The sequence below is a fragment of the Eptatretus burgeri genome, chromosome 9 (assembly GCF_056783735.1).
Source record: "Eptatretus burgeri isolate ZD-2024b chromosome 9, Ebu_testis_v1, whole genome shotgun sequence".
In the NCBI taxonomy this organism is placed as follows: domain Eukaryota; kingdom Metazoa; phylum Chordata; class Myxini; order Myxiniformes; family Myxinidae; genus Eptatretus; species Eptatretus burgeri.
In genome coordinates this window covers 50,903,857-50,917,029 of record NC_140969.1, presented here as the reverse complement: position 1 = coordinate 50,917,029, position 13,173 = coordinate 50,903,857, and the positions used below count along the sequence as shown (strand labels likewise).

The 13,173-nt window shown below is 42.5% G+C and overlaps 1 protein-coding gene across 2 annotated transcripts in view; it reads right to left on the bottom strand.

Moving 5' to 3' along the window:
* The window catches only part of LOC147020118 (regulator of G protein signaling 20-like), a 195,137-nt gene extending 182,748 nt beyond the window's left edge, over nt 1-12,389 (bottom strand). The window contains exon 1 of one of the 2 annotated variants that reach the window (XM_085895147.1): nt 12,109-12,389. The gene's annotated coding sequence lies outside the window, so the exon portion shown is untranslated. The remainder of the gene's footprint in view (nt 1-12,108) is intronic. The other variant, XM_085895146.1, reaches the window with a different exon arrangement.
* Nucleotides 12,390-13,173: the final 784 nt, after the last annotated feature.

Here is a 13,173-nt window from a genome sequence, read left to right as displayed (position 1 = left end):
CCTGCTCTACCCCCTCCCAATGCAGTGCAGCACCCTCTTCCCACACTTCTCCCTCTGTCTCTATCTCTGGACGTATCTGGATGGTAGTTGTCTGGCTGATGGTTATCTCCATTCATGTCTTGACGGTTGTTATGTCTGGGTGGTTATATGTCCGGACGTGTCCGAGTGGTGTTCGTCTCCAGATGTGCCTGGGTGGTGTTTGTCTCTGGGAATATTTATAGTATGACCGGTAGAAAATGGATTTCAGACTATTTTGTTGCCATCTTCACTGTTATTCGATGCAGAATAATTTTCATGAGACGGTATGAATCATAATTCACTCTCCACTGCACATCTGCCTGCCCTTCCTCTCACTTATTGCGACCTGCATGTCCCCCACCTCTCCTCGCTCTGCCTCCCACCACTCTCTTTCCCCCTCTTCCTCAGTATTCCCATAAGCGAAGTGATGGGGGGTATTTGCTTGTCTAAAATTTTCCTTAAAATAAGTACATGGAAGGAATAAGTGGACGCCAAAGAGCAGCACCTTTTGACTACAATGTCCATCAGTTTCTCAGCTCAACTTCCAACTATAGTCCTGACTCTACTACATCTTCAATACAGTTTGGGGTGAGAATCTGCACCGGCAGAGTCACAGGTGAAGCGCCATCGCAGAGTGGAGCTACCTGCCAGTGCAGCCGCACCTTGCAGGTATGTGGGCATTGCCGTCGGTCATGGTGCAAATGGAGAGATGGAGGCCCAGTTACCGGACATCTGTGTGGATTCTCTTCCCAGGGAGGTGTGCATGCCTGGTTGTGTATGGTGTGCGAGGCCTGCACAGGAGCCATTTAAACCCGCATTTGATGTCACAGCATTGGTCTGTGCAGCGGAAACTGTGCAGCTGGTATACGAACCATGCACCTCAGCATGCGGTTCATTGCCATGCCACAGGGTTGAGACCACTTGGCCCACACGTAGTTGCCTGGGTGTGGGGTATGATAAGCATGCAAGCGAGTGCATGAGTGTGGTGAGCATGGCGCCTGTGAGCAAGGCGTGTAGATTGGACAGAGAGGAGGAAAGAGGAATGTGTATGGGGGAGTCACCAGAGATGGATTGGTTATGAATAGATCTGGAGTGGCTCCCCAAGGGATTAATGAGCACGGCTCCAGTTCGGGGTGAGCCGAGGAGTGAGTAGGGGATTCCACAGGAAGCAGCATGCTTGCGAGTAGGGTCCTGGAGTATAGCTCGGGGTGGATTTAAATATAGTACTCCCTTCAGGTTTCATCGAGAACCCAAAGGATTAAAAACAAGAAAAAAAGAGACATAAAATGTCATAGTCTCCATTGGTTTTGTTATTTTGCTGCATGGAGTAAAAGGGGCAGCCCATATTTTTGTACAACTAAAATGGCTCCCAGTCTTCCATCTTTGATCAGATCACAGAATAAAGTGAGGGACACGTGTATGCCATAATGTACTGTACTGGTGCCAAGTTTGAACAAAATTAGACCATGCATGTTGGAGAAATGGTTGGAGACACATTTAGCAAAATGGCTGTAGTCGGCCATCTTGGATCTGATCTCAAAAACTGACCTGCACATGCAAGCCATCATACATTATGTGTGTGCCAAGTTTGAACAACATCAGTAAATGCATGTCTGAGAAATGGTTGAGGACAAATTCAACATCAGGTTTTTTACAACTAAAATGGCTGCCAGTGGGCCATCTTGGATCTGATCTCGACAAAAAATGAAATGCTTATCTAAAGCATCATGTGTTGTCTTTGTGACAAGTATGAATTAAATTGGGCCGTACATGTCCGAGATATGGTTGCAGAAGGACTCGAAAATCAAGACCAAATCCATAAGCCCCTGTTTTGGACTAAGTCCAACGGGGGTTAATAAATGTAGCCTCATGGGTGCATTTGATGGCCCTCATAAGCCTTGGAGGAAATGAAACACACACACACACACACACACACACACACACACACACACACACACACTCACCGCCACCCATACAACACCAGGTCACGACTAAGTAGTAAGAAAAGCAGAGAAGACCATCAATGATGCGAATTGACATTTATTTGCTTCAGGTTTGGCAAAATAATAAAACACTCCTCCATTGACTTCGTGCACCAGCACGTGACCGAAATGAGTGGTCACCTTGGGAATAAAAGCGGACATGTGCTGAAACATGGGGTCTATTGGCCTGAGGAAGCTCACTGGGAAGCGGGTAAAATGTCACCTGAGACCGGGTCTAATCTTCCTTATGACTGAAGTTAGTAGAGTATATCGAGTTACGTTTTTGGTTGGATGTGACTTTTTTCTTTTTAAAAATTCATCATCCAAAACCACCCCAATCTTATACCATGTATACATTTATACGTACACACAAGGAGAGAATCCCGTCAAATTGACGGGTGCACAAAACTCAACATACCATAGAGGATTACAATACACACAGTTGTGAATTGCGTCCAATTAACTATTTGCGATATATAATACAGTCCAAGAAATGAGACTCCCTGGTGGAGGTTTGGCAGTGAGAGGAGCAATTTGTCATTGAAATACCTTGAAGTATTTCAAATACCAATTTGTCATTGAAGGAGGTGAGAGAGGAAGGAGGGGAGGGAGGATGGAGAGGAGGGAGGGAAGCTTGGAGGGGAGGTGGAGAGAGTGATTCCTCACCAGACATTGCTCTCTGCTGTGGGAGGGATGGGTGCAAGGAAGGGGGTATGAGAGAGAGAGAGAGAGAGAGAGAGAGAGAGAGAGAGAGAGAGAGAGAGAGAGAGAGAGAGAGAGAGAGAGAGAGAGAGAGAGAGTGGGGGGAGAAAGGTGAGGGGAGGAGGTGGGGTTAGCAAAGAGAATGATATGTTATGCTTAATGACTGAAAACACACTCTCTCTCTCTCTCTCTCTCTCTCTCTCTCTCTCTCTCTCTCTCTCTCTCTCTCTCTCTCTCGTCGCTCTCTCTCTCGTCGCTCTCTCTCTCGTCGCTCTCTCTCTCGTCGCTCTCTCTCTCTCTCTCTCTCTCTCTCTCTCTCTCTCTCTCTCTCTCTCTCTGAGGTTTCAGTACCCAGCGATTTTGGCACAATCAATACAGGAATCAAGAAAGTGACCAGATACTAAGATCTACAAAATGAAGTGAAAAGATCCTGTAAGTGAAAGAGATCTAAAATTGTATCAGTGATCATTGGAGCAATGGGAATGACGAAGAAGAACATTACAGAAATCTTAAACATAGGGGCAATACCTCTGGGTGCTCACCTGGTAGTGGCTGGCTAAGATAACCAGGGAACTATTGGTAGCCAGGGATAACCCACAAAATATGTAATGGAGAAGAAAGTAAGTACCTATGGATTTTTAAAAAATAAAAAAACGAACACAAAAGTCATGTAAAGTTCCTTTCTCGATTGATTTACAAGGTTCATATTTGCCGTTACAATTCAAAAGCAACACAGGGAAAGCATACCGGTTGAGCAAACCATCAGATTCAAAAAGGCTCCTGAATTCTATTTCTAGATTATTTAATGTCCTGAAGACTTCAGAAAAAATCTGGCCAATAATCCGAATTGACCTGAAGCCAGAAAAGGCAGAAATTTCATGATCATACTTCCATCTTTTTCTATGAATGTCCAACAAATTATGGATTGAAAGAAATTCTGACCCCACAATGTGCTGGACAAAGGTCCTGGAAGAAGGAATGGCTGCAAAAAGGGGGTTATAGAAAATTGGTTCATTGAGAAATATTGAGACAGTAAAGAACTGATCTCACGATGCAGTGACAAAGCTTGCCATGCATTGATGACACTGCAAGTACAGAGGAAGCGATGACGCATCAATCTGAGGGAGGTCGAACAATAAAAAGCTCACGACTATATCCCAGCCGACCTGCTTGTTTCAGTAAACACAGGATTAAACTCTCCCAAGGCATAAGACTGTAAAGAAGCTTCTTTACAAAAAGAAGGTGGAATGTCATGAGCCTGCTGGTGACATCAACAAACCCCTGACCTCCCTCATTACGAGGAAGGCTGAGGATTCCCGTTCGGAGCCAATGTTTACCATCCCAAACAAAATCAATCAAATGTTTCTGGATGGTTTTGATGAGCCACTCTGGTGGCTGGAATACCATAAACCTGTGCCACAGGGTGGAAGTGACCAAATTATTAACCACCAATGCTCTACCATGGTAAGATAGCTTACAAAGCAGCCCTCTCCATTTTTGGATTTTGGAAAACATTTTGTCGATTAATCCATCCCAATTTTTTTGGAAACATTGGGAATCACCAAGATGTACCCCCAAATGGTACACTTCATCATTATTCCAGAACATATTTCCAGGGAGCGACAGGAAAGAAAAACTTGATTGTAATTAAAAAAAAGGTGGCACAACTCTTTGACCAGTTCACCTGAGCTGAATAAGCAACACTAAAATTATCGAGAGCTTTAAGTTACTCGCATACATCTTCTTGGGACTGAATTGCAGCGCAGATGTCATCTGCATAAGCTACAGCTTTTATAGGGGGTCCATTAGGAGAAGCAGAGAAATCTGACAGTTTCTCACACAATCGAACTAAAATGTGCTCAATGGCAAGAACATAAAGGAGACCAGACAAGGGACATCCCAGCCTTATACCCCTCGATACAGAAAAAGGCGAAATCAACTCAGTTTATTTTAACCAAACTGTAAATATTGTGATACAACAACTGAATATATAAAATAAAGGTGGTGCCAAAACCAAAACCCCTCAAAACCACAAATAAATAGTTATTATTTACACTATCAAAGGCATGTTCTTGATCTATCAAGAATAGGCCTGCACTTTGATGCAAAATGTCATGTCAGAAATGTTACAACAGCACCGATGTTGTCATATATCGATCGTCCAGGCACGTCCAGGCACAACAAGTTTAATCAGTGTGGAGTAGCGAGTGAACAACAGATCTTAAGCAGGAGGGAAGAACTTTGGAGAATATTTTGTAGTCGATGGTTTGTAGAGAGACTGGGCACCAATTACGAAGTAGCTGGGTGTCTCCTTCCTTCGGTAGCAAGGAAACAAGCGCTCGTCTACAACATAGGGGAAGCTCCCCAACTTGAAAACTTTCCTGTAGCACTTTCAGATGCTCAGGTCCAATAATGTCCCAAAAAGTTTGGTAAAATTCACGAGGAATGCCGTCCAGTCCTGGAGCTTTCCCAGACACCATTCCGGAAAGCGCAATCCTCAATTCCTTTTGAATGATAGTGTTCTCCAATGAGACCCGCTACGATTCAGAGAACTTCAGCAGAGATTCGACAAAGGTATTTGCAATGTACAAATCAACTTATTTAGCACATAAAAGAGAGGAAAAAAAATCACTTACTAACTTCTTGATCATCTGAGGTTCACTTACAATCCCACCATCTGGTGATTGCAAGGATAGCATTTGCTGTTGTGCTTTAGTCTTATTCTCCAAAAAGAAGTACTCAGAGGGAGAGTCAAAAAAATTCCAAGTTTTTTTTTTATTCTAAGCTGCACTAAGGGCCTTTTCACACATTCCTCGACAAGGTGACAAAGCAGCTCTTTCTTACTATTAAATTATTTGTACTCTCTTGAGCTTTGATTGCAGTTCTAGAACCTCTTTTTCAATTTGGGAGATTTTAGAAAAGTTATCCTTTGAGTAATACACATTATATTGCTGGCAAAAAGAATTGATGTGGGTTTTTGCAATGTATCACCATTGCCTCCATCTCTGAAAGGTGTTTTTTCTGGTATGAAGAGAACACTAAAAGGCTCTGAATGCATTACCAAAAATGCACCTCTTCCAGCAAATCAACATTAAGGGCCCAATCGGCACTCATATGTGGAGTATAGGGACCATAACGAGTTTTCAGAATTTATCGAAACAGCTGATCATCATCGTTCTTTCCTTGCTGTGGATGCAATTTTTTCAGCCTGCACACCTGAGACTCCTTGGCACCATATTAGCTGATATTTAGACATGACAGTGACCAAGTGATTTCACGAGAAAGAGTTTTTTTTTTAATTTATTGATTAATCAATTAATCGATTAATTATTTTCTTCCTTACTTTCCGGGCGATATCTCAGCAATCCTTTGAGCTCGGAAGTTGAAATGTGGGGACAAAAGTGAATATGTTCTTTGGCAAAAATGCTATTTTTTTGATTAATCAATTTATTGATTAATTACTTAATTAGTATCAATTCATTACTTACTTATTTATTTTATTTCTCATCCTGGCAATATCTCAGGCACCTTTTGAACTCGGAAGCTGATATTTTGACATGACAGTGACCAAGTGATTTGGCTATCAAGACTGTTTTTCATTTATTGAATAATCCATTAATAATTATGCAAGTTCTGAGTAATTACTTAATTTTCATAAACTTAGACTCAGATGAAAGAGTGGTGGTTTTGGTGTGCTATTCGGCAATTGATTGAGAAATTAATTGTTGTATACCACTCCCTTCCAATTCCGACTCCATGTGCTGCAAGGCAGCATCCCCGGGGCACCTTTTGTCATGCACTGGAGGATTTGTTATTTATTTATTTGAGATGGAGGCGGTGTTCTTTGAATGGACCGCAACTTGTTTTTATTTGCATTAAATGCAGGGCCATTGCAAGCAAGTGGTCCCTAAACATTGTTCAAGTCGATCGATATGCAGTATTCAGTGACAGTGCGGACGGATATTGTAAAGTGCTCGCCAAGTGGCTTTTGCACTCTAGTGAAATGCTTGACAAAGAACTGCTCACTTGGCAAGCGATTAGTAATCACGGAATTTTCAAATTTAACACACCTCCGGGAGACGCCCAAATATCAAATATATCCGAATTGGACAAATGAACACTTTTTTTAGCAGTTGGAACTGCTGAGAAGTTCAACATTGGAGCTTAAATATTGTGATTCAGCTTTGTTTAAGAGATTCTCGAGGTTATGGCATGTGCGGAAATGAAATAAAGCCATGAACGCTGACGTCTCCGGAAGTTTATAAGCATTGCAATGAATCCAGTGATTCGTAGGTATGATGATGATCAGCCATTCAATAATATGAGTGAGGAAAGTACAAAAAAAAAACTTTATCGTTAAAAAATCATTGTGTCCTGTTCCAAGTCAAGGCATGGTTGAGCAGGCCAAAAAACATGGCAGCTTCAGACCCCAGCAAAGTAACCCATGGTGCCTTAAGACCCCATCAAGAGTGAGGTGGCCAAGGATGCACCTGATAATGAATACAATTAAATAGGAGGAGGAGATTGGGACCATACTCTGTGCAGAGCATTGGTGCTGCTCAAGCAGTCTCCTTGGCTATTGGGCACAATCCTGGATGGGTCGCCACTCCGACACAGTATACCAGCATGCTGGCACTCATTTTGTCGACCTCGGAAGGATGACAGGCCGAGTTAATCCCACCTGGTATTAATTCAACAGCTGAGCGGGATTTGAACTCAGGACCCTAGGATCCAAACCCGCCACCCGAACCATTACGCCAACACCAGACATGCATAATTAAATAAGGCCTTTAATTATCTTCAAAGGGGGTGTTTTAATTAACCCAAACACCCAATTTTTACTCTTGCACTTCCTTGGAGTTCCCTTAGTATGCATGCAAAGTTTCAGGCTGCAACTTTTCATGGTTTTGGAGTTATGGAGGAGACACACATACACACACACACACACACACACACACACACACACACACACACACACACACACACACACACACACACACACACACATTGACATTTATTTGTGGAGATTTGAATGACAAACCACCACGTAACCACCACATTAATAAAAACACCTTACCACCACATTATTAAAAACACCTTACCGTCACTTAACCACCACATTATTAAAAACACCTTACCGTCACTTAACCACCACATTATTAAAAACACCTTACCGTCACTTAACCACCACATTATTAAAAACACCTTACCGTCACTTAACCACCACATTATTAAAAACACCTTACCGTCACTTAACCACCACATTATTAAAAACACCTTACCGCCACTGAACCGCCCCTTAATTCAAAACACCTCACCACCACGTCATCAAAAACACCGCACCGCCACATAACCGCCACATTTTTAAAAAAAATTAAAAACAACTCCAACTGTGCAGTTCAAAACAACTCACCACACATTGCAATTGAGACACAGGCTTGTTTTAACTGAGGATAATGATGACATGAGTTTCAATGTTGCCATGATTTACACCAATCCTAATACAATCATTTATTTTGCACAAATTTATGTCATATTTTCGTGATATGACATTTTTTTTTTACAAACAATTGAGGTTGAAGATTTAAGTTGAAAAAAAATCATTTCACAAAAAAATTTCAAAAAAAGACTTTTTTTTCCAGAAATTTCTAAAAAAAACCTTAGGTCATTTACACTGGAGGGGTAGTTGCAGACCGGAAGTTTGGTACGATTTCACAAAAGTGAAAGGGTCTTTGGGGTCTTCAAAGGTCGAAAGGGTTTCATCAGTCAAAAGGTTTAAAAGGTACATTCCAATAGAACGTAATTAATAGACACATAGTCACCATGGCTTCACCGACGGACCGTGGTTTTTATATATATATATATATATATATATATATATATATATATATATATATATATATATATATATATATATATATATATATATATATATATATATATATATATATATTGTTGTGGTTGACGAAATTCGCAAACCACCATTCAGGTCCCTTAGGTGAGATATCTCTGTAAGTATATGTGTAGTTAGGCCCAAACCCGTTGTTTAGAGGGAATAAATGTCATTCATTCGGGCTGCGACCCCTCTAGATAGCCGTTTTTCTTTTACTATCTTTATTTTGGACCAGCCGCCATTACTACCATTACTACCACCACCAACCACGTCTCAACAGCCATCACACAACAACCACCAACCGCAACGCCGCTTCACAACAACAGCCACGACCTTTACCGTCACAACTCGCCCTCGCAACCATCGCATCACCATCATTCCCGCGCCGCTTGTGGGCACCGATACTGGACTCGTGCAGGGCGCGCACCGAGCAGCGGGTGCAGAAACACCAGCCTTTCCGAAGAAATCGGATCAAAAACGACTCACGCCCACTTCTGTTCCGTCCTATCAGCGAGCATGGGGCGATTTGGCCCCGCCTCCAGGTGCGTCGGAGTAATATCGCTATATGCAGATTCATGGATCAAAAAGCATTCACGCCCACTTTTCCTCTGTCCAATGGGGAGCCAGCCAGAGGTAAAGGGTCGAAGGTGAAAGAGCAAAGCCACGGGGGGCTATAAAGGGCCGCGTTCGCTCGCCAAAAAGGCAGTCGAGTTGAGTTGGGACGAGCCAAGAGTTGAGTTGGGAAGAGCCAGTCAAGAGAAGAGTCGGAGAAAGCAGTTGGACGGAGCTGTGGAGAGTGGGAGAGTTGGAGAGGTGGCGGCAGTGAAGGCAGTCGAGGGGGCGCTCGTGTCAGAGTCGGGGAGCTGCGGAGAGGGGAGGCTGATAACGCGACCGAGGTCGCGGTGGAGACGCTCGTCGTGGGACCCGAACCAGCGAGATATCCTCATCCCCCCCGAGCATCAACAACCCCCTCCTGTTTCCCCCCGCGCTGAGATAGTGCGAGAAGGGGGCCCCGTTCCCACCCCATTCCAGACACTGTCCGCGAGGCCCGCGGAGTCGGGGCGCCACCGCCATTTTGCGGCTCATCACCAGACGGGTAGGCTCGACGCAGTCTCGGCCCCAGGCCCGTCTGCCCCCCTTATCGTGGAGGGTGGTCCATTTTTCTTTTGCTTTGAGTATATGTGTTGTCGGCGCCGTCTGTGAAGTAAAACTGTATAAGTGTTGCCGTGTGCTCGGTAGTCGGTGGTAGATCTGCATTGTGTTTTGCTTTTACATTTGCTTTTTGTGCATTATTGTGTGTTTCTTCTTCTTTTACATTTGCTTTTGGTGTATAATTGTATATGTGTGCTATCCGTGTGCCATCGCGAAATAAATGTGCTTTATGTTGAACTGTTTTTCCCGTTTCGCTTCGTCTTTTCTTTAATTGAATCTCCATCTTACTTCACGTAAAGGGTTGGTCGTGGGCTAAATACGCCCAATAATTAATCGAACCGTCAAGGCCGACGATAACACCGCTCGGTTATCCCGATAGTACGGAACGGGTCGCTTAAAGTGGCCCGTGTCCGAAGTCGACCTGCGGCGAGGTGCGATCGCCCGGTCTACCCTCCGTGTGGGTACTTAGGTAGGTCGAATTTGGCGAGCAACCCTATCCCACGCGGGGGGCCGATTGGCACGATCGTGGTGAGGCCGAAAGGCCCACCCATGACTAGTTCCCGGCGTTAGTCGGAGAGGGTCACGACGGGATTGTCCGTCCGGTGGGCGACGTGCCGCGATTCGAGTTACGTGGCCGCTCGCACGCCGGCGGGCGCGAATCCGCAACAATATATATATATATATATATATATATATATATATATATATATATATATATATATATATATATATATATAATGTTTTCATAATAGCTGAAACTACACAATTAATTGTGTATGTGTGTGAGTGACAGAAATTTAAAAAACCTGGTGTGTGTCCACAGATTCACACACACACAAATATATATATATATATATATATATATATATATATATATATATATATATATATATATATATATATATATATATATATATATCTTGTTCTTCTTCTTTCGGCTGCTCCCGTTAGGGGTTTGCCACAGCGGAACATCTGTATGATCCGCATTGTGATTTGGCACATGTTTTACGCCGGATGCCCTTCCTGACGCAACCCTGGTCGCCTCTTATGACACAGGGATATGGTACACCTATTTTAACCGGGGTATATACCGGCCCAGTACACTGGTACTCACTTTGCCGACCTCGGAAGGATGACAGGCTGAGTCAACCCCCTGGTGTATTAACTCAGTGGCCCAACGGGGCTTGAACTCAGGACCTTTTGGATCTCAAGCCGCTGCCCTAACCACTGCGCCAACACCAGGCATATATATATATATATATATATATATATATATATATATATATATATATATATATATATATATATATATATATATATATATTACTAAAACTCTCATCTTGTATATATTATTAAAATATGTATGTATGTATGTATGTTCCCGAAATACAGCCAAAACAGTACACGACAGCGCAAACATTTTTGGCCCACTTTTGCTCACCATTCGCCTGCGGTGTGCAGTATCAAGTTTCGTTCAAATCGGGCAACGAAAAAAATAATTAAAAAATAAATTCCCGATTCAGTCAAGTACTCTTCAGGAGAATTTGATCAATGCAAACAACCTCAGCAGTATAGTTCACTGGAGCTATTTTTTTTTGAAATGATTTTTTTATCAGCCGCTGTCACAACAGGAACCCAACGGGTTCACTGGTCATCTAATACGTATATATCCCGATACAATGTACTGAACTCTGTGTAACCAGACCGTTGGTTCTGTTAAAGCAGTTTGTTGGCCTGGGGTCATGTTGGGCAGTTTGCTACAAATCTCCCAGCAGTAGCAGGAATCTGGAATTTGGTAAAGGTTCCGGTGATAGCTCACCTCCTGTTAAAGAAAGACACCTGCCATCTTTACCATCCACCAACTAATGCCGGCAGACGAGATGCCGAGTTTAACGTCTATCCGAGGGATGGCATGCTCATTGGTGAATCATCTTGCCTGATAATCACTGGGATTACAGTTTTTAGCTGTGTTGGGATTCAAACCCAGGCTAGATGGCTTTCAAGCAAGTGTGCAAACCTCCACCTCTAGACTATCCAGACAACTATATATATATATATATATATATATATATATATATATATATATATATATATATATATATATATATATATATATATATATGTGTTGGACACACACCTCACTAAATATTTTACTTCCTAATGCACAGAAATAGTGCATACATATATAAAGACACACATATTATATCATATACATAAATGCATATTCATTATTATTTGTACATAAATAATGGATGATGCTGTTTATGTGTGATGGTAACAACAGATATAAGAAGTTGAGAGAAAAGTGGAAAGTTTGTCCCAGGTTGATGAAAGTGGAGTGTGGTTGCAAAGGATTCTTACCAGGTGTGCAGAGAATGGGGAATTTTCACGCCTCCCACGAGTCCCACCTGTTTCATGTCCACCGAGTTCCCGCACTGTCCCAGCTTCTCAGCTTTATTCAGCTTCACAGCCTGTTCCAAACTCTGAACCTGTCTGGGCCACTCAGCCTGTCCAGTATTCTCGATCTGTCCCAGCCTCTCAATCTGTCCTGAAAGCTGAATTTGTCCCTCCAAGTTTGCTCTGGATTCTTGTCTGAGCCTGCCTCTCAGCCTGTCCCAAACTCAGAGACCGTCTCGTTTTTGAGTCTGTCCTTTAACTCATAATCCAGGCAGAACTGGACTTCCCTTGTTTCATCTCATACCCTCCCCTTCCAAGCTATTCCCCCAGAAGTATCGCTTGTGCAACTTGCTGTTTCTGTAACACCAACAGCTCGAGGAAACGTGTATTTCTTAATGCCAAATAGTGTTTCCGTTTTCAGTTTCTTATCACTGCCAGTATTTCTTCACCATCAAGGTCCATTCTTATCTTCCTCTTCACTCGTTTTTCTCTGGATGATTAATCTTCTTTATAATGTTATACACAATTCTTCTTTTTAACCCTGTGTGCATAGCATAACGTAGCGTTAAGCAATTGGTTCAGTCTGTTAGTCTATCCTGATCATTCTATTTCTATGATCAAGGAACTACTAAATTTCAATTGATTTTCTTGTTTTGCACACTATAGAATATGAATTGCAACTTGAATCAGAACACGAACCTGCAGTTTGGCAGTATTTTGGCTCTGAAATTGGCAAATTGAACAAAGTCTCATCCTGAGCGAACAAACAGTGCCGATAGAAAGTCTACACCACCTTGCAGATTCTTCACCTTTTGTTGCCTTCGAGCCTGGAATTAAATTGCATGAAATCAGACTTTTTCCACCTTTATTTACACATCATAACCAACAACTTCCAAATGATAAAATGGAATTTCTGCAAATTACAGAAAACGAATTGAAAATACAAAACTACAATATCTTGGTTGGGTAAGTGTCCACCCCCCTTATGATACCAATTGTAAATTAGCTCAGGTGTAACCAATCACCTTC